The following is an 18,694-nucleotide window of genomic DNA, read 5'->3' as shown; positions in this document are numbered from 1 at the left end:
AGCAGTCACGTAAGAACATTATGGGATTATCAGTACAGCCCTGTGAGGTAGTCCTCACCTCTGGATAAGGAGGCTGACATTCATATAATTTAATCAAAACAAACTAGATACCATGTTTCTAGCCATCAGAAATTTCAAATGTGGAAAAAAAATCTTAGAATGTCTAATTCAGTTCATCCACCTGCTCCAATTGCAAACGAGTCCACTGAAACCTAGAATGGGATGGTATATCTAAAGCAGGATCTGCTGCCTGACAGTTTATCCTTTGCTTCCCCTTGCCTTCCTATGGCATATTGAATGTGTCCCATTTTTGTGGAGGAGACCACATTACCTTTGAGAATATCAGGTAAACATACTGTTTCTTTATTCTGGGTTGTCTTTCTCCCCTAGTGAACACCTACTCATTCTGAAAGACCCAGCTCAAATGACGTTTATCGCCTGTCAGTGCCCAGAGAAGACATAATTAATAACTTTTTCTTGCATATGCAACATTGTATTTAAATTAGTGGTGAACAGTTTTTAAAACCATTCAGACTATAAACTCCAAAGGGCAATTCTATGTTATTAATAATTTATTGCCAGTTCTTAGACTATCATTAGTTTTTAAGGAATTTTTAAAAAATGAATGAACCATGCATGAATATATTCTAATGCTGTGTTAAATGAGTGGTTGATTGAGCTACAAAATGAAGAAACGGTGTTTATTCTCAAGGGGATTAAAATCATAGGGAAGAAATAAGACATATTAATCATACCTCTACTATATGAGATTTCTAAGGAATGCACTAGAAATAGAAGTGCCTTAGGAGCATGTATGCCTAGCAGTGTAGTTGTTAAAAGAGTAATGAAGGGGATAGCTACTTATTGGAGAATCAGAATGGTGATGACAGTTAACAAAGGGAGAAAAAGAATGATGATGACAGTTATTTTAAAACACAGAAAAAGTTTGGTGGAGGAGATAATATTTAAGCTGGTGTTTAAAAGGTGAGCAGTTCTTGCCTTCAATATGTAAAGATTGGAAAGGCTGAGCAGTAGCATTTGTAAAATCAGAGCCATGAAAACATGATGTGTTAGGAAAATGATTAGCAATACAGTCTGGTTGTAATAGTGAATATGAGAAGGAATGGTAGGAGAGTTTTCTGTAGACCTACTAGTATATCAGGATCACTATGAAAACCTTGGGTTTTATGGGAGATATAATGAGATGTTGAAGGTTTTAGAGCAAAAAAAGGAAATGATATATTAATATATGTGTTGTATGAGGATTAGAGAAATACATGGAAAATTCTCAGAGCAGTAATTGGTAAAGAGCAGATACTCAAAGAATGTTAATTACAGAGATTTTTCTGGCAGAATAAATAAGGTAGGAAGATATTGAAGTCGAGGGAAAAAAGTAAGCTATAGTAATTGTCTAGAAAAATATAATAAAGTCCTAATTAAAAAGAGACTATAGGCATTAAAAGGGATTATATTCAGATAACATTTTAAAGATAGAATGGAAATAATATCACAATTGGTTAGTCAAGAGGAATCAGAAGCTTTTGGCCTTGCTATCTGGGAGAAAAATAATGTTATAAAAACAATAAAGCTGGGGGTACGGGCATGGAAGGCAGGTGAATGGGTGTGTATTGGATATATTGAGTTTGATGGATCGCTGAGACTCAAAGATGTTTACAAACCTGTTAGAGATGTGGATTTAAGGTCTGAAAAAGAGATGTGGACAAGAGATGTGAATTTGTGGATCATCAGCATAGAGGTGGTAGTTGACACCATGCAAATGATTTAAATTACCCCCTTACCATCACCACATACATACTAAAAAAAGTGTAGAGAAGGAAGAGTAATGAAGACTAAAAATTTATGACTGCTGATTTTTAATGGGGCTTGATTTTATGCCTAGTAATACTTGAGACTTTTAGAGTATCTTTCTTTCTCACCAGTCATGCAATTTTGAGAGCCAAAGGTTGTTGAATGTGGGAAAAGCAGAAAGCAGGACACAGTGCCAGGCAATATAAATATGTATAAACTAATATAACATCCACCTACATATATAAAAGCCTAAGCAAATGTTATGTCTGACCAGAATGACCAGTCGACCAGTCGCTATGATGCACACTGACCAGTAGGAGGCAGATGCTCAACATAGGAGCTGCCCCTGGAGGTCAGTGCACTCCCACAGGGAGAGCACTGTTCAGCCAGAAGCCAGGTTCATGGCTGGCAAGTGCAGCTGTGGCAGCAGGAGCCTCTCCCATCTCTGCAGCAGTGCTAAGCAGTGAGTGGCGGTGGCAGTCACAATGTGCTGGGATACATATGAGCAGTGTAGCACCTCACGTGGGCTCTTCCCTGGTTGCCTCCCACTTGGCACACTGCTACATCCCCCAAGAGGTCCTGGATTGTGAGAAGGTGCAGGCCAGACTGAGGGAATGCCCTCCCTCCCCACCCCATGCACAAATCTGTGCACCAGGCCTCTAGTCTATATAATAAAATCCTAATATGCAAATCGACTGAAGGGTGGAACAGCGAGTGGAATGACTAGTCGCTATGATGCGCACTGACTACCAGGGAGCAGATGCTCAATGCAGGAGCTGTCTCTAGCCTATAGGCCCCGACCTGTAGTGGCGGCAGGGAGCAGCGCCAGCAAGCGGGTGGCACCAGGCCAGCCAACGTGAGTACAAGTGGGGCCACCTGGTCGCCCTTCAGAGAGAGGTGACCGGCGACTGGGGGCAGGGCCAGTAGATGGCACCAGGCTAAGGCGGGTACAAGCAGGGGCCCCCGATCACCCTTCCTGTCTCCCCACAGATCTCCCCTGATTTCTGGTCAGGCCTAGAGACCCTATCCATGCACAAATTCCATGCACTGGGCCTCTAGTTATCATTATAATAAAAGTGTAGTATGCAAATTGTTTCCTTGACCAGAGTTCTTCTAGGAGTTTGACCAGGAGGTGGGCCAGCTGGAGGAAGGGAGGGAGGCCCTGGCCAGCAGTGGTGGCAGGCAGCCAGAGGAAGGGAGTGAGTACCCAGCCAGCAGCCAGCAGCCACTAGGGACCCTACTAGTGCACAAATTTCATACACTGGGCCTCTAGTTATCAATAATAATCTTATCACAAAAAAAAATACGGGTGCTTGAAATGGGAAAAATTGGTATGCTAAGATTCCACCAGAGTGCCTTAGTGCAGTGGTCGCCAACCTTTTGGACCTCACCAACCACTAGTGGCCCACGGACCACTGGTTGGCGGCCACTGCTCCAGAGGTTTCCTTAAACCAGCAATTAAAACCTTTCAAACCTCACCGCGGATCACTGGCTGGTGACTGCTACTGACCTGATCATTGACATGTGTTAAATTAGGGAAGTATTTTTTCAATTAGTAGCAAGCTTTATTTTTGTCATCTCTTGATTGTGATATTACAAGGAAAACTGCCTTTTAACTACATGCCTTGCAGCTTTCACTTCATGAGAATTACTTTTAAATGGATACTAATTCACAATACTTTACCATTATATAGCTCTTTGCAACTTATAAAACTCTCACAAAATTCTTTCAGCCACTTCATAAAGTAGGCTCTAATTATTCCTGTTTCACAGATGTAAAAATTGAGTTTGAGGTCTATTATGGCTTTATCATGACCTTGAGAAGATATTTCTGTGTAGCTGGGCTCTAAAATTTGAAATATGACCAAATGCTTTACAATGATCACATTTCCCATTTTGTGGCATATGATTATGATTGATCCATGTAATTTTCTTCTTTTATTTTTTTTTATTTTTCATGCCTCGTCCTCCATTTCCAATTTTTTTTACTATCACAAAAGATGCTTATTCTTGTATATTGAACATAATGTTAAGTGAAACGAAATTAATTGTTTGGAATAATACTACATATGATCATTTTTAATGTATTCATAGAAAATTGTATTATTTATGGATAACTGTTAGAAGTGTGGGTAAGGAAACAAAAATTTGAAAACCTTTTGTCTCCTAGGAAGCTTCTGGGAATGTCAGAATGTGTAGAGGACTGTCAAACTTTAGCAGGAATCAGAAGCTCCTGAGGGCTTGTTAAAACAGATCACTGGTTTCATTTCAAACAAATTCCCAAGTGGTACTGATGCTGCTAATCTGGGACCACACATACTTTGGGAACCATAGTTAGAGGGGGAGGAGAAAGCCCCAGGGGATGAGGATGTAATCAGTGGGGTTTTGTTAACTTACCCACCCAACCACGCTTTTCATCAACATCCAGGTCCATCTTATATTCCAGCTCCTCCCAGCATCCTCCACTCCCCCCCCCCTTTATTGTCAATTTCTTTCCTTCAACTGATTGTTTCTTCTATCCTCAGATAAATCTGTGTAGTGTCTCAGCTTTGCCAGATATAATTAAAGTCTGAGCAAGTTACTTACCTTTCTCAGAGTGATGCCTTTGTAATAACCTGATTGTTATTTAGGAGGAAAGGAGTGAAAGGGAAGACCAAATAGTGTAGGCATACCATTTGTTGAGCTTTGCCAAAAAGCTGCATTTAACACTTCCAAGTCTGTTACCCACTCATCCATGGAGGAAAGGTTAGACAAAGACAATTTAGATGCATGTCCAGTAAGGTCTGAATGACCTGGGAAATGGTTGTCTGTCAGTCACACCTGGAAATAGTTAATTGGCCAGGATGGGCATGGCCACCACAAGGGCTAGAATTCTAAATATATAAATTTCTAGACAAAGGAAGCTCAGCCCTACTTCCTTTCTCTCTTGGCTTTCATCGCAGGTCCCCTTGGGACTCCTGTTGCAGAGGGGCTACACTCACTCTCCTGTGTCTGCATGGTGTATGGTGTACGGCCATGTTAGACTTCACACGGGGACTAATGGACTTTAATCTGGCCTGAATGCTGAACCACACCTGCTGCAACATGGAATGGACACTCTGGACGCTGGCCCTCTTTCTGGCTCTGTTGAACTCCCAGCTGCCCGCCTCTCAGGACTGGTTTGGAGGAAATGGGACATTGCAACCAGAGAAATGTAAGTTTATACTAATAAGTTATTCTTCCACATTCCATCCTACTATGGGGGATTCTGCAAATGCTTTATTCAACAGCATTTCAAGGATGTCACTCCCACTCATGTCTGGGAAGTCTGGCCCTTTAATTTCTCTAGCATCAAGAGTATTAGTATTCTCATATCTAAGGACCAAAAGTACACTGCTAGGAAATCTTTTCACTTTAATCAATAATTTCATTATTGATAGTAATATTAGCAATGCTATTTGAAACCATTTTATATTTTCGGATAAAGCAAATAAGTTATTAGGAATCAAGATATTCCAATTAAGAGAAAACAGGTATAAAATAAGTTAAGCAAAAACTAAATTGTCAATAAGAATAGAAAGTATCATGATAGGCCTACCCTGTTTTATTGTGCTTCACTTTGTTGTGCTTTGCAGATATTGCAGTTTTTTTATTTTACAAATTGAATATTTGTGGCAATGTTTTGTCAAGTCTATCTGTACCATTTTTCCAACATTTTTTCACTTTATGTCTCTTTGCAATATTTTGGTAATCTCACATATTTCCAACTTTTTCATTATTATTCTACTTGTTACAGTGATCTATGGTCAGTGATGTTACTTATTGTAATTGATTTGGAAAGCCATGAATTGTGCCCATATGAGACAGTGAACTTAATTGATAATTGTGAGTTCTGACTCCTCTACTTACTGGCCATTTCCCCATCACTCTCCCCCTCCTGGGGACTTTCTATTTCCTGAGACACAAAAATGTAGGAATTAGGCCAATTAATCACCGTACAGTGGCCTCCAGATGTTCAAGTGAGAAGAGTCACATACCTCTCACTTTAAATCAAAAGCTAGAAATTATTAAGCTTAATGAGGAGAGCCAAGAAATATTGAAAGCTTAGCCCCTTGTACTAGTCAGCCAAGTTATGAATGCACAGGGAATATTCTTGAAGGAAATTAAGAATGCTACTACAGTGATCACATGAATGGTAAGAGAGCAAAACAGCCTTATTAGTGATATGGGGAAAGCGTTAGTGGTCTAGGTAGAAGATCAAACCAGCCACAATATTTCCGTAAGCCAAAGCCTAATCCAGAGCAAGGTATTTATGAAGTATGGTAGCAATCATCTCAGATAGAAACTTATGTTTGGGTTCTATACTTACTTGTTTGCTAAAACAATAGAAAGTTATTTTGATTTTCTGAACTTATGTATGCTATCCCAATACTCCATTGATGATGGTTTGAATGTCCTATTGATTGTAATCTCTCTGGTCATCGAAGCACATTCTTCTGGGACCCAGGACAGGTAAATTATTCTAAATTATCTCAGTAGCTACAGATAACTGAGTTTCAGTTGACTCAGTGGTCCCAGAATCAGAACAGACCCTAAATTGCTTCAGTAGCTACAGATGATGCATTCTGGTTGACTCAGTGGTCCTGGAATCTGGACAGCACAATTATTCTAAATTCCTCAGGAGGTCCCAGATAATCTGTTTCTGTGGATTCAGTGATTCTTAGATATTTGAGGTAACTAATTTGCTTAATTTCGCTTCTGTAAAAGCTTTGCAAGAAACAGTTTCCTCACTCCAGACCCAAAGATGTAATCAATACCTTTGTGATATTCTGCCAATATAAGCCAGATGTGGCAAGCTGTTCAGGGCTGCCAGATTTGGAGCTTTAACCCCTCGTATGCCACCGGCCTTTAATAAATGACTCCATAATTCAACTTCTAGAGGTGTCCTTTGTAAGATGGGGTTACACTACAACACTTATAACTCTTTAATTATTTGAAGCTGAGAGATTGAGGAAACTACAGAAGAGAAATTTGAACCAGCAGAGGTTGATTATGAGATGTAGGAAAGAATTCATAACATAAAAGTGCAAGGTGAAGCAACAAGTTCTAATGCATAAGTTACAAGTTACTATCTAAAAGATCAATCTAAGATAATTAAGGTGGCTATAATGAATAACATTTTCTGTGTAGAGAAAGCAACTTTATGTTGGAAGAAGATGCCATCTAAGACTTTCAAAGTTAGGAGAAGTCAATGCCTAGCTTCAAAGGACAGGCTGACTCTCCTGTTAGGGGCTAATGCAGCTGGTGACTTTTAAGTTGAAGCCAATGCTCATTCTGGAAATCATTGGGCCCTTAAGAATTATGCTAACTCTACACTGTCTGTGCTCTAAAAATCGAATAACAAAGTCTAAACAATTTGCTGAATATTTTAAGCCATCTGTTGAGACTTACTATTCAACAACGAAGATTACTTTCAAAATATTACTGCTTATTGATAATGCATCTGGTCACCCAATGCATTACCGCACTGATGAAGATCTACAATGAGATTAATATTGTATCATGCCTGCTAACAGAGCATCTATTTGCAACTCCATGGGTCAAGGAATAATTTTTACTTGCAGGTTTTATTTAAGAAATACATTTTGTAAGATGATAGCTGCCAAAAATAGTAATTCCTCTGATGGATCTGGGCAAAGTAAATTGAAAACCTCTGGAAAGAATTAATCTTCTAGATGCCTTTAAGAACATTAGTGATTTATAGGAAATAAAAATATCAACATTTACAGGAGTTTGGAATCATACAGGGTTTTATTCTAACCCTCTTGAATGACTTTGAGGGGTTCAAGACCTCAGTGGAGGATGTTACTGCAGATGTGATAGAAATAGGAAGAGAACTAGATATAGAAGTGGAGCCTGAAGATGTGACTGAATTACTGCAATCTCATGATAAAAATTTAATGAATGAGGAGTTGCTTCTTGGATAAGCAAAGATAGTAGTTTCTTGAGATGGAATCCACTCCTGGTGATGAGCAGTGATGATTGTTGAAATGACAACCAAGGATTTAGAATATTACATAAGCTTAATTGATAAAGCATTGGCATGATTTGAGAAGATTGACTCCAATTCTTAACGAAGTTCTGTGATAAAAGGCTATCATAAACCTCACATTCTACAGAACAATTGCTCATGTAAGGAAGAATTAATTAATGTGGCAGACTTCATGGTTGTGTTACCTTAAGAAATGGTCACAACCACCTCAGTTCTCAGCAATCACCACCCTGATCAGTCAGCAGCTATCAACAGAGGCAAGACCTTCCACCAGTAAAAAAGATTATGATTAGCTGAAGGCTCAGAAGATGGTTGACATTTTTTAGCAATGAGGTATTTTAAAATTAAGGTATATGCATTTTGTGTTTTTTTTAGATGTAATGCTATTGCACACTTAATAGACTACAGTATAGTATAAATATAGCTTTTATATGCATTTGGAATAAAAAAAATGCTTGTGACTTACTTTATTACCATATTCACTGTTTTAAAATACATTTCCTAAATCTGACCACTGAAAGGGATCTATATAGATTAGAAGTGATGACATCTCATTAGTAATAAGTATTCTGGTGCCCAGATTTTGGTATCTAAGTACTGTTTCCTACTAAGAGGGATCAGATCTCTTTTAAGAAATATGTGATTTCTGGTCTGCAGCGGTAATTGTACAAGGAGAGTCTGGAAGCCAAGAAGTATTTAAAGTTTAGTGGAGTAATGTCAAATGGGGCTGGATTTAAGGAGCTTCCACAGACCAGATTTGGGACAATTTGAATATCAAATAAGAATAACAGGAATAATAACCAATAGTTAATTGGGAAAACTTAAGTATGGATTAGAAATTAGGAGTTATATTTTTAAGTATGATAATGGTCTTGAGTTATATAGGAAATTTATTTAATTTTTAGAAATGGATGCTAAAATACTTATGGATGATATGTCATTATGTTTATAATTTTGTAATAGGTCAGCAAAAATTTAGATAAATAAAGGAAAGATGGCCAATTGTTAAAAATTGTGACCATAGATAGTGAACATATGGGTTTTCATTCTTCTAATTTTCTGTATATTTGAGATTTTAAAAATAATGTAAATTATTGTAAGCTTAAAAATACATTTATGTTATATATCTATTTTATATGTATAATATACATTTTAATTCATATGTGTTTGTGCAGAGCATCCTTCACAACTTAGAGATGTTTAAAAATATTACTTCCCTTCCTTAGACTAAAAAAAAGGAGAAAAAAACATACCCTGTTCTTAGCTCAGCTTAATTTTTATTTTTAGAATCAAGTGGTTTTACACAAACACATATGTAAATAAATGAACAAACAAACTTTTCACCCCATACTTCCTTCTACCACATTGATTTACTAATTGATTTACTTGGCTCCCCTTTGTTGTATCAACAGAAGCTTCAGCTTTTAATTCACTCTCAATAGTGCCAAAGACATTTTACACTTACTCAAATTATAAGGTCAGAGAGAGAGAGGAAGTGGGGGAGAGAGAGAGCATGCAATGAAAAGACAGATGGAGGGGAAAAGAGATGAGACAGATCAGCCTCTCTCAGAACAAGCAATATAGCCATAATAATAAAAGTGAAAAAACAATTCAAGGAGAATTGTTAAAATCCTAAGAGCTTAACTGTCCAACTTGCTAGAAATATGACAGGAGGTGACCTATACTCACTCTAACATACCTAAAATCAGAATTCTAATAGAAGGTCACTGTGGCCTATTTACAAAAGCAGAGCAAGGTCATTCAAGTATTAATTCATGTCTAGATCAAGGAATACATAATCAGTCACTCATTCAGCAGATATTTATCAAGCTCACACTGTGTGCCAGGCTTTTTTCCAGCAACAAAGGATATATCAGAGAACAAAACACACCCAACCTCCCCACCTGTATGGACAGATAATAAACAACAAATAAAGTAAATGGGGCAGGGATTGCTATTTAAAACAGGATGGTCAGGATGGACCTCACTGAGATGGCACCATTTGAGCAAATACTTATAGGAGGTGAAGAAGGCAAGTATGCTAATAAATAGGAAGAATTTTACAGGCAAGAGGAACAGCAAGTGCAAAGGCTGTGTGTCAGCAAGGTACCTGATGAGTCCCAGGAATGGAGCAGAGGCCGGGGGCTCGGAAGAGTGAGAGTGAGGGTATTGGCAGGATGAGGAGTCAGGGGTTACTTACAATGACTTGGTCTCTAATGGCCTTGAATACTAGGAAGATTTTGGATTTTAAAATGAGAGGCAAGGAAAGGCTTTCAGTAGAGGAGTGACACCACCTGGCTTTTATTCTTAAAGAATGGCTCTGGCAACTGTGTTGCAAATAACTGAAGGGGGGGGGGGGGTGGAGAGTAGGGAGATGAGTAATCAGGTGAATGATGATAGTTGCTTGGATCAAGGGGAAAGCAGTGGAGTATAACAGTAAATGTAATTGGATCAGATGCTTACTGTGTGGAGAAGTACAAAGGGAATGTATTTAGTTCCCTAATTTTCAATATCAAATAACAAGGTGTTTTGTTTTTCATCTAGAGATAAACTTTATCCAACATTTAAACTCTATCAGTGAAGTATCTTATATATGTTTCTGCAGAGTTTATGGAACAAGGTAATGGGAAGTCTCTTTTGGGCTCATGGGGACAGGAATGAGTACATAGAATAAGGACCCAAGGGTCCAGAAGGAATTCCAGGGCCCTGCTATATTGTATGTCAATACAAATTTTGTTAAAAAATCTTTGAGATAGTCTGCCCTTCCTAAGGTGCCAGAAAAAGTATGCTTTTGTTGTCTTTCACCAGTAGTAGCAGGCTCACTTTGGGGGTGGGGGTGGGGGTGTTCCTAAATCTTTTTAATGGAAGTTACTTAAAAGTGCTTGACATTCTTCCTGTCAAGCAAAGATATGAAGTGAAACTGTAATTTTGAATCAAGCAGTAGAGTCAGAGACTTGACCTGATTGAGAAACAGATCTTAGATATTGAAGAGGAGGGAGTGAGTGAATCAGGTCCAAGCTTCACCTGAGTGACCCCTACAGTGCCCTAGACCCACAGGTAAACACATAGACACTGGGGCTGCAGATGAAGTTTTTTTTGACTAACAGTTTTATTAAAGTAAGATAAACTGCAAACAATAAACTGTAATGTAGTGTGTATATAAAGAGTCTTGACATGTGTACATCAGAATCAAGACAATAAACATATTTATCATCCCATAGCTAAGTTCTCCTTGGCAGTCCCTTCTTTCCCACTGTTCCTTGATCTGATTTCTGTTAATACAGGTTAATCTGTATTTTGTACAGATGTCCAGAGCTCTTTTTCCTTATAGCTCTCTCCTCTCTGCTACTCTATTCTGAAAACACTGGTCACCAAGTTTTCCTGGAGTTTTGGAGTTTTAGCTTCATATCCTGAACTGAAAGATGGAGTCTCCTGAGCTCCACCTGGGTTCTTGATCCCTAATGTGGTTTAGAAATTTTCTCAAGGCACTCAGTTATTTACCTTCTATCACGATTAACTGTATTGCCCTAGATATTATGGTTCAGTGGTTAGAGTGGTGGCCTATGCACCAGTGGGTTGTGGGTTTGATTCCCAGTCAAAGGCAAATACCTGGGTTGCAGGTTCTATCCCCAGCCCCTGATGAGGGTGTGAAGGAGGCAACCAACTGATGTGTTTCTCTCACATCAATGTTTCTCTCTCACCCTTCCTCTCTCTTGTCTCCTCCTTTCCTCGCTTTCACTCTCTCTTAAAAAGTCAATGGAAACGAATATCCTCAAGTGAGGATTAGCAAAAAAGAATTGCTGTCTTTTATTGCCTGATTCTAAAGTCTTGTAAACTTTTATGTGTTTTATCTTTTGGTTTGTTTGTTTATTTGTTTGTATGTTTCAGGTGGCAAGTAACTGTCCATGTTCCTCTATTTTGGCCAGAAGCAGAGGTCACTGGTCAAGTGTTGCTGGCTAACTGTAGGCTCAGGAGTCCTAGAGACTGCGCTATTGGTAGCAGAACTGGAATTTTGTTTTGGGGATTACAGAGCTTGCCTTGTATGTTTATACTTTTGACCTGGAGGTTGGATACAGGAACACAAGTGGTCAGGAGTATCTTGTAATTTATTTATTTGATATTACAAGTTAAAATTAAAGCAGTTAGATGCAGCTATGCTACCTCTTTTAAAATGCAAATTCCCTTTGGGAATTAATGTCTAACAACTTAATAACTACCAATTATTGGGAGTATACTTCAGGTGCTTTGCTGAACATCTTATAACCACTAATTCATTAAAACTCACCATGATCCAGTGAAGTACATTTGAGCTTAAACAGATTGGCAGAAGTTGAGAAACTTGCCCCTGGTCCCAGAGCTCTTGAAAGGATTAGAATCTAGATTTAGATGTCACCAACCTCTTCTGTTCAAATTATGACCCATGGACCAGCAGCATTAGCAGAATCTCAGGCTCAGCTCCACACCTACTGAATTCAAACCTGCCTTATAACAAGGTTCCCATGTGATTTGGATGGACAGCTTGAGAAACCCTACTCTAATTTATGTTCAATCTGTTCTCTCTGTCAGCAGAATGAGTGAAGCACTTAAAAAGGTTCAAATTTAAAGACAAGGTAGGCAGGATAATTGGTGGTCTTAGAACACAGTCACAGCTCAGGTAAGGGTGGGGTATCATGGTGTATGTATTAGTCAATCAAAGATGAAAAAACATCTAACATACTGAGTACTTATCAAATGCTAGCTATTGTTCTAAAGGGCTTTACAATGTTAAGTGACTTAGTCCTCACAACTATTAAATGAGGTTTGTCCTCATTTTATACATGAGGAACATGGAGTCCAGATGTTGCAGAAGACCAAAGAAAAACCAAGCAACACTTTTAGAGAAAAGGAGTTAGTACACTGTTTGTATAATACACAGGCAGACTCAGCAGAATAACTTCCCAAATCTGAGTAAAGTAACATGCAGGGGGCTTCTCTTTTATATCTTTCTGGGGTCTTTGTCCCACAAATATGGATTATGCTTCCGGTCCTTTTTGGGGCCTTCCAAGAAGGCCCCCAGGTGTTGGAGGTCTCCAGACCATATCTGATGGTCTGGCCTGGCGCAGGCATTAAGGAACCCACCCCTTCTCTGGGGGCAGTGCACTGTTCACAGTTTTATGGCATCTGTATTTAGGTAACAGGTTCTGCAAGACCAGTTTCTGGGAAAGAGGCAATGACTTAATTATAGGTTATCAAGAATGTATACTGGGCTTGCTGGCCCAGATCCAGATTGTTAGCCCCCCAAATCCAAATACCAGGGTTACATTGGAATTACCCTTTTTCAGCCTTCTCACAGAGCATTTAAGTGATTTACCCAACCAATTTATTAGTGGATATATTGCAATATAACCTCAGGCACAGTGGCTCCAGAGTCTAAGCTCCAGATCATGCCATCACATTGAGAAATCTTAGTGAACCTGGGCTGAAGGTGGGAGAAAAAGTCTCAGAACAGGGACGGAGAGGGGAGGTACAAAAAACAAACTTGCCCTGTTTTGCCAGGGAGAGTTTTGTGCATAGTAACAGAACCCCATAGTGTGCTGGGATCTTTACAATATCTAAAAAGCTCTATTTCTTTTGCCTACTGAAACTCAACATGCTATTTTTGCAGGTGAGCATAATTAAATCGTGCTGAATATTTCTTGTCTATTAAAAGAAATAATGAAGTAATGAGAGTAATAGTTTTGGGTATACAATTTTCTGCTAATTCTGTGGTGATCAGAAAAACAACAACATACTCTCTGAGGCTTTTTTGTGTAGTATAAAGCAAAGAGATAAAAATATATGAGCTACTGGCCTGCATTAAAAGGATAAAGGGTTGCTGATTGGTATTTCCTTTTAGGCTTTATAGAAGCTTTAAATTTAAAATGACTTTGCAGCTTGCTGACATCAGTGAGACTTTTACTCTATCTGGAGTGGCTTAATTGTGCTAATGCTTATTTGTTAGGTTTACTGAGATATATTTAGATATAATTTATAGTCCCTCCACCTAGAAGAAAAGAAAACAAAAGCACAAGTCATCTGGCTTCAGGGCCACAATTCAAGGCCTGAGTCTTTTATTATGCATTGCTTCAGTTAATTAGCTTTCTAATTGTGATTTATTCTAAATTGTTATTTTAAAGCCATGCCCAAAGACTGTGTTGAGGTGATATTCTACTTTAGAAATAAAAGAGATGTGATTTTCTGCCTTTAGTTCTGAGAGCTACACTGTTCAGGATCCCATTGTTTCTGCGCATTCTTTTCTCACACCAACCCTCATTCTTTTTGCTATTCTAAGTCAGAACTTGCCCATCAACCAGAAAATGTGACTATCCAGCTCCATTCTGAGAAATCACCCATCTTACTCTATTTCCCACCTGGTTATAATCTGCTCTATTTCCACCTAGTCCTTTTCTTGTTTTTTTGCTCCCGCTGTGCTGCTGCCGCTGCCGCTGCCACCTACTCCTCCTCCTCCTCCTCATCCTCCTCCTCATCCTCCTTCTCCTCCTTTCCTCGTCTTCCTCCCATAGTTCATTACACTTTTGTCCCAGGACCTTGGAGTCCTAAAGGACTTCACCCTTGACTCTGCCTTCTGGCTCCTCCCAGTCTTGTCATGAATTGTTCACTCAGTTTTAGCCCCTTTCTAGCCAAACCTTGGAATTAACCTGTTGGACAAGTACCTGAGCTGGGTGTATTTGGAATCCATAGGTGAGGGACAGACTTGTCCATCTCCTAATGCTGCCAAGACTGGGCAAAATTGCAGTGAGAACAGGTTTAAATTCAAATATTATTCTCCTTTAGGTTTGTCCTCTCTTTGCTTCCTCTCTTTCGCGCTTGTATCTGGAAATTTTCATGCCATTGGGCACCTCTGTTCCCTTCAGAACAGCTCTGATCTGAGATCCTCTCTCAGAGTAACCCTTCATTGGGTGACAGGTATCTGGTCTGTTTCATCTGAGCATGAATATCTTTAAGAGCTACTAATGGATTATGCTTTACTCTTTTAAAGTAATTGTGTGTCTTAATTAGCCATCTGACTGAGATCTTCTAACTCATGTACTAATGTTGCCTTAATGCCTTTATGGAATAAGATAAGATGTAAGCAAATACAGTTCAAAGAAAATTAAAAAATATCAATAGCAGTAACACCTCTAGGAAGATTTGAAATTCTGACACATGTTATGACTGTCTGCTAGCTGTCCTCCATATACTTATTTCCTGGGAACAAAGATGCTGAGCTGGAGACTATATTTTCAACCCCCCTTGCAGTTATGTGTGGTCATATAAGTGATAAAATATTTGAGGATATGATAAGTTTGAATACTGTGTCACCTGCAAATTAAGATAATTTTTTGGCTCTGGTCTTGTCTCTATTCACCACATCCTATAGTGAGAATTTGACTTGACTACTCAGAGGCACATGCCACCTACTGAAATGTCAGAGCCACAAGATGGAAAGAACCTGGGTCCCTGAATGATTTCATAGGGGAGAACTGTTCCACCAGCCTATACTGGCTAGACTGTTACATAAGAAGTAAGTTTCTATCTTATTTAAACTACTAGAGGCTGGGTGCACGAAATTCATGCATGTGGTGCGGTCCCTAGGCCTGTCCAGCAAGTTAAGCATGAGTGTCTGGCATGGAAGGGCAGGTCCCAGCTTACCTCTGGGCCCTGGGCAGCACATAAACCCCCAAACCCCCGGTGCACCCCATGCAGAGATATGGTGAGTGCAGCCAGACGCCATGGGCCTGGGTGCAGCATGGGCCTCTAGGATGCCCAGCAGTACTCGATGGAAGCTGGAAGGGCAGCATGCTCTCGCCGGGCCAGTCTCACAGATGGATTCCTGCACGAACCCACAGGGGAGCCTGACTGGCCCCTGCGGTACTGGCAGCTGCAACTCTGCTCACCTGGAAGAGGAGGCCCTGCGGGTGCAGATCAGGCTCCTTGTGGGTGCCTGGCATCTGAGCATGGGACTTCCTGGTACACAAACCCTGGCATCCCAGAAGAGGGTAATGGGGAGTGAGAGTGACCTCAGCATCCCATCACCCTGCCCCCAGGCAGCCAGTGAGAGGTCCTACCCCCGCCCCCCACCTCCATTTCCCCATCCCAGCCTGGGGCTGGCTGGCTGCTGCTGATCACTATCTGCCGGGCAATTGGTCAGGGCTCCCTTCCCAGCAGTTAATGATACCTTTATTGCCTTTTCTTCCTTTCTTGTCTCATGTTCCCTACTCTCTCACTCTTGATTCCCAGAATAACCCATAAACTATCTGCACCCCAGTCCTCCAAATAGGATCTGATTTGGGGTAGGAGGATCCAACCAGAGTCATCAGTTGGTTGTCTCTTGCACACACCTGAGAATCTGCAACCTAGATATGCACGTACCCTTTGATGCATGTACTGATGCTCTACCATTGAGCCATCCTGGCCAGGGCTGGAGAGTCTCTTATTACTGGGAGGCCTGGATCACATTTCAGTAGAAACATATGAGAGGCAGTAAGGAACAAACCTTAAAAGAGTGGGCTACGGAGCCAACCACACTGCTTGATTCAAACCCCAGATATGCCACTCACTGCCTGAGATGTGTCTTTATGTCCTACTTGCTTTACCTATAAAATCAGAGTAGTAATAGTTTCTACCATATAGAGTTTGAGGAATGATTAAATGAGTTAACACAAAAAAAGTTCTTAGATAGTGTATACACACAGTAAAATCAATAAATGTTAGCTTTTTATCACATGTCTGGGGCCAAGACTCCAGAATAATGGAGGAGGAAGCTACTCATCCTCTCCAAGCCTGCTGTTCCTTCTCTTCATGTCAGGAACAGAACAGCCATCTCTGTCACTTGCTGGAGCAGACAGCTGGCAGAGAGCTATGTGTTCTCTAATTGTTTAGTGCTTTATGAAGAGTGAAATGACTCTCTTGTCCTTCTGTTAGCCTGTTTTCCATGTAGATTTTGATAAATTACCAGCTGAAACTTTTTTAAATGGGGGAATGAATACAATAAAGGACCGTCTTCATCATTTAGTCACTACTAATGGAAGTTTCCTAATATGCATTATGCTGGTCACAATCCACAGCATGTGATAAAGGAGAGTAAAAATACTATTTTCTATACAAATTAACTTTAGAAAATATTTTTTATTGATTTCAGAGAGGAAAAGAAGGAGCGAGAACTAGAAACATCAGTGATGAGAGAGAATCATTAATCAGCTACCTCCTACACACCCCTTACTGGGGATGGAGCCCACAACCCAGGCATGTGCTCTGACTGGGAATCGAACTGTAAACTTCCTAGTTCATAGGATGACATTCAACCACTAAACAATACTGGCCAAGCTATAAAAATACTTTTAATACAATTTATCCATTGTGGGAAAATTTGGGGGGAAAAGATACAAAAACTAGCTTTAACAATTCTACTTCTGTGATTTTTATATATTGCCTTGCCTTCTCTGGAGATATATGTGTGTGTGTGTGTGTGTGTGTATATATATATATATATATTATATGTATATATTATATACACAAACATATATATACACACATATATATAATTTTACAGATAAATAAACATGAGATCGTGCAATACATGTCACTTTGTAACATTTTAAAAAAATATATTTTATTGACTTTTTACAGAGAGGAAGGGAGAGGGATAGAAAGCCAGAAACATCGATGAGAGAGAAACATTGATAGCTGCCTCTTGCACACCCCCTACTGGGAACATGCCTACAACCAAGGTATATACCCTTGATTAGAATCAAACCTGGGACCTTTCATTTCGCAGGCCAACGCTCTATCCACTGAGCCAAACTGGTTTTGGCTTTATAACATTTTTAACTGAATATAGCATGAACAGCATTCTGTGTCTTGAAATATTTTTTCACAACATTATTTCATTTTCTCTAATTTTATTCTCAGGAGATGGCTTATCTTGAAATCAAAAGAATACTTCACTAACAAATGTCTCTGAAAAAAGAGAAAAACAAGAGATAAAGGTATCTATAGATAAACTAGAGGCCCGGTGCATGAAAATTCATGCATTGGAGTGGGTCTCTTAGCCCAGCCTGCCCCCTCTCACAGTCCTGGAGCTCTCAGGGGTGGGAGGCGACCTGGTGATCAGGAGAAGGAGATGCTCCATCACTTCTAGGCTGCTGCCACTGCCGGTAACACAAGCCTCAGCCAGCCCTGGTTACCTGCACCTCAGATGGCCCTGGGGAGCTGGGCAGCTGCCACCCAAGTCTTGCCTGCTCTTGGACTGGCTCTGGGTGGCTGGGAGGCTGAGGGTATTGGGGGATTCCAGAGGCAGGCGTGTGAAGTGGCTGGGCCTGCCTGGGGGTGGGCCCAGCCTTGCCATTCAACTGCCACCCCAGTGGAGCTGAGGGGACTGGGCATCGCCATCTTGTGGCTGTGGCACCACAATCTTTGAGGGTGGGGAAGTTAATTAGCATATTCCCTCATTATCTGCTGTGGGTGCCACCATCTTTGCGACAGTGTGAGGGTCAATTAGTATATTCCCTCAACAGAGCTTAAACTGATTAGCTGAAAACAGCCTATAGAGAAATGTTTCCCATGTAATTTTTTTTGAGTGAAACTGGAATCACCAAACCTTTTCCTAAAACCACTTAAACATAATGTTCAAAGGTTTTTGTTTTTTTAAATTCCCTTTTTTGGCCCCTATCCTTCCATAGGGAGAGTTACTAAAGATGGGTTAAGATAAAAATTTTATCAGCATTAGCAAGGGGAGTTATAAAATCGATTAGGTAGAATATGAACTAAATTGTAAGCTATGAAATAATTCTGATTTCAATTGTGGGAAACAGCAAAGAGGCAAGGAATAAAATA

The sequence above is a fragment of the Pipistrellus hanaki genome (assembly GCF_964339955.1).
Source record: "Pipistrellus hanaki genome assembly, chromosome: 11".
Taxonomy (NCBI): Eukaryota; Metazoa; Chordata; class Mammalia; order Chiroptera; family Vespertilionidae; genus Pipistrellus; species Pipistrellus hanaki.
This window is presented reverse-complemented; position numbering follows the sequence as displayed.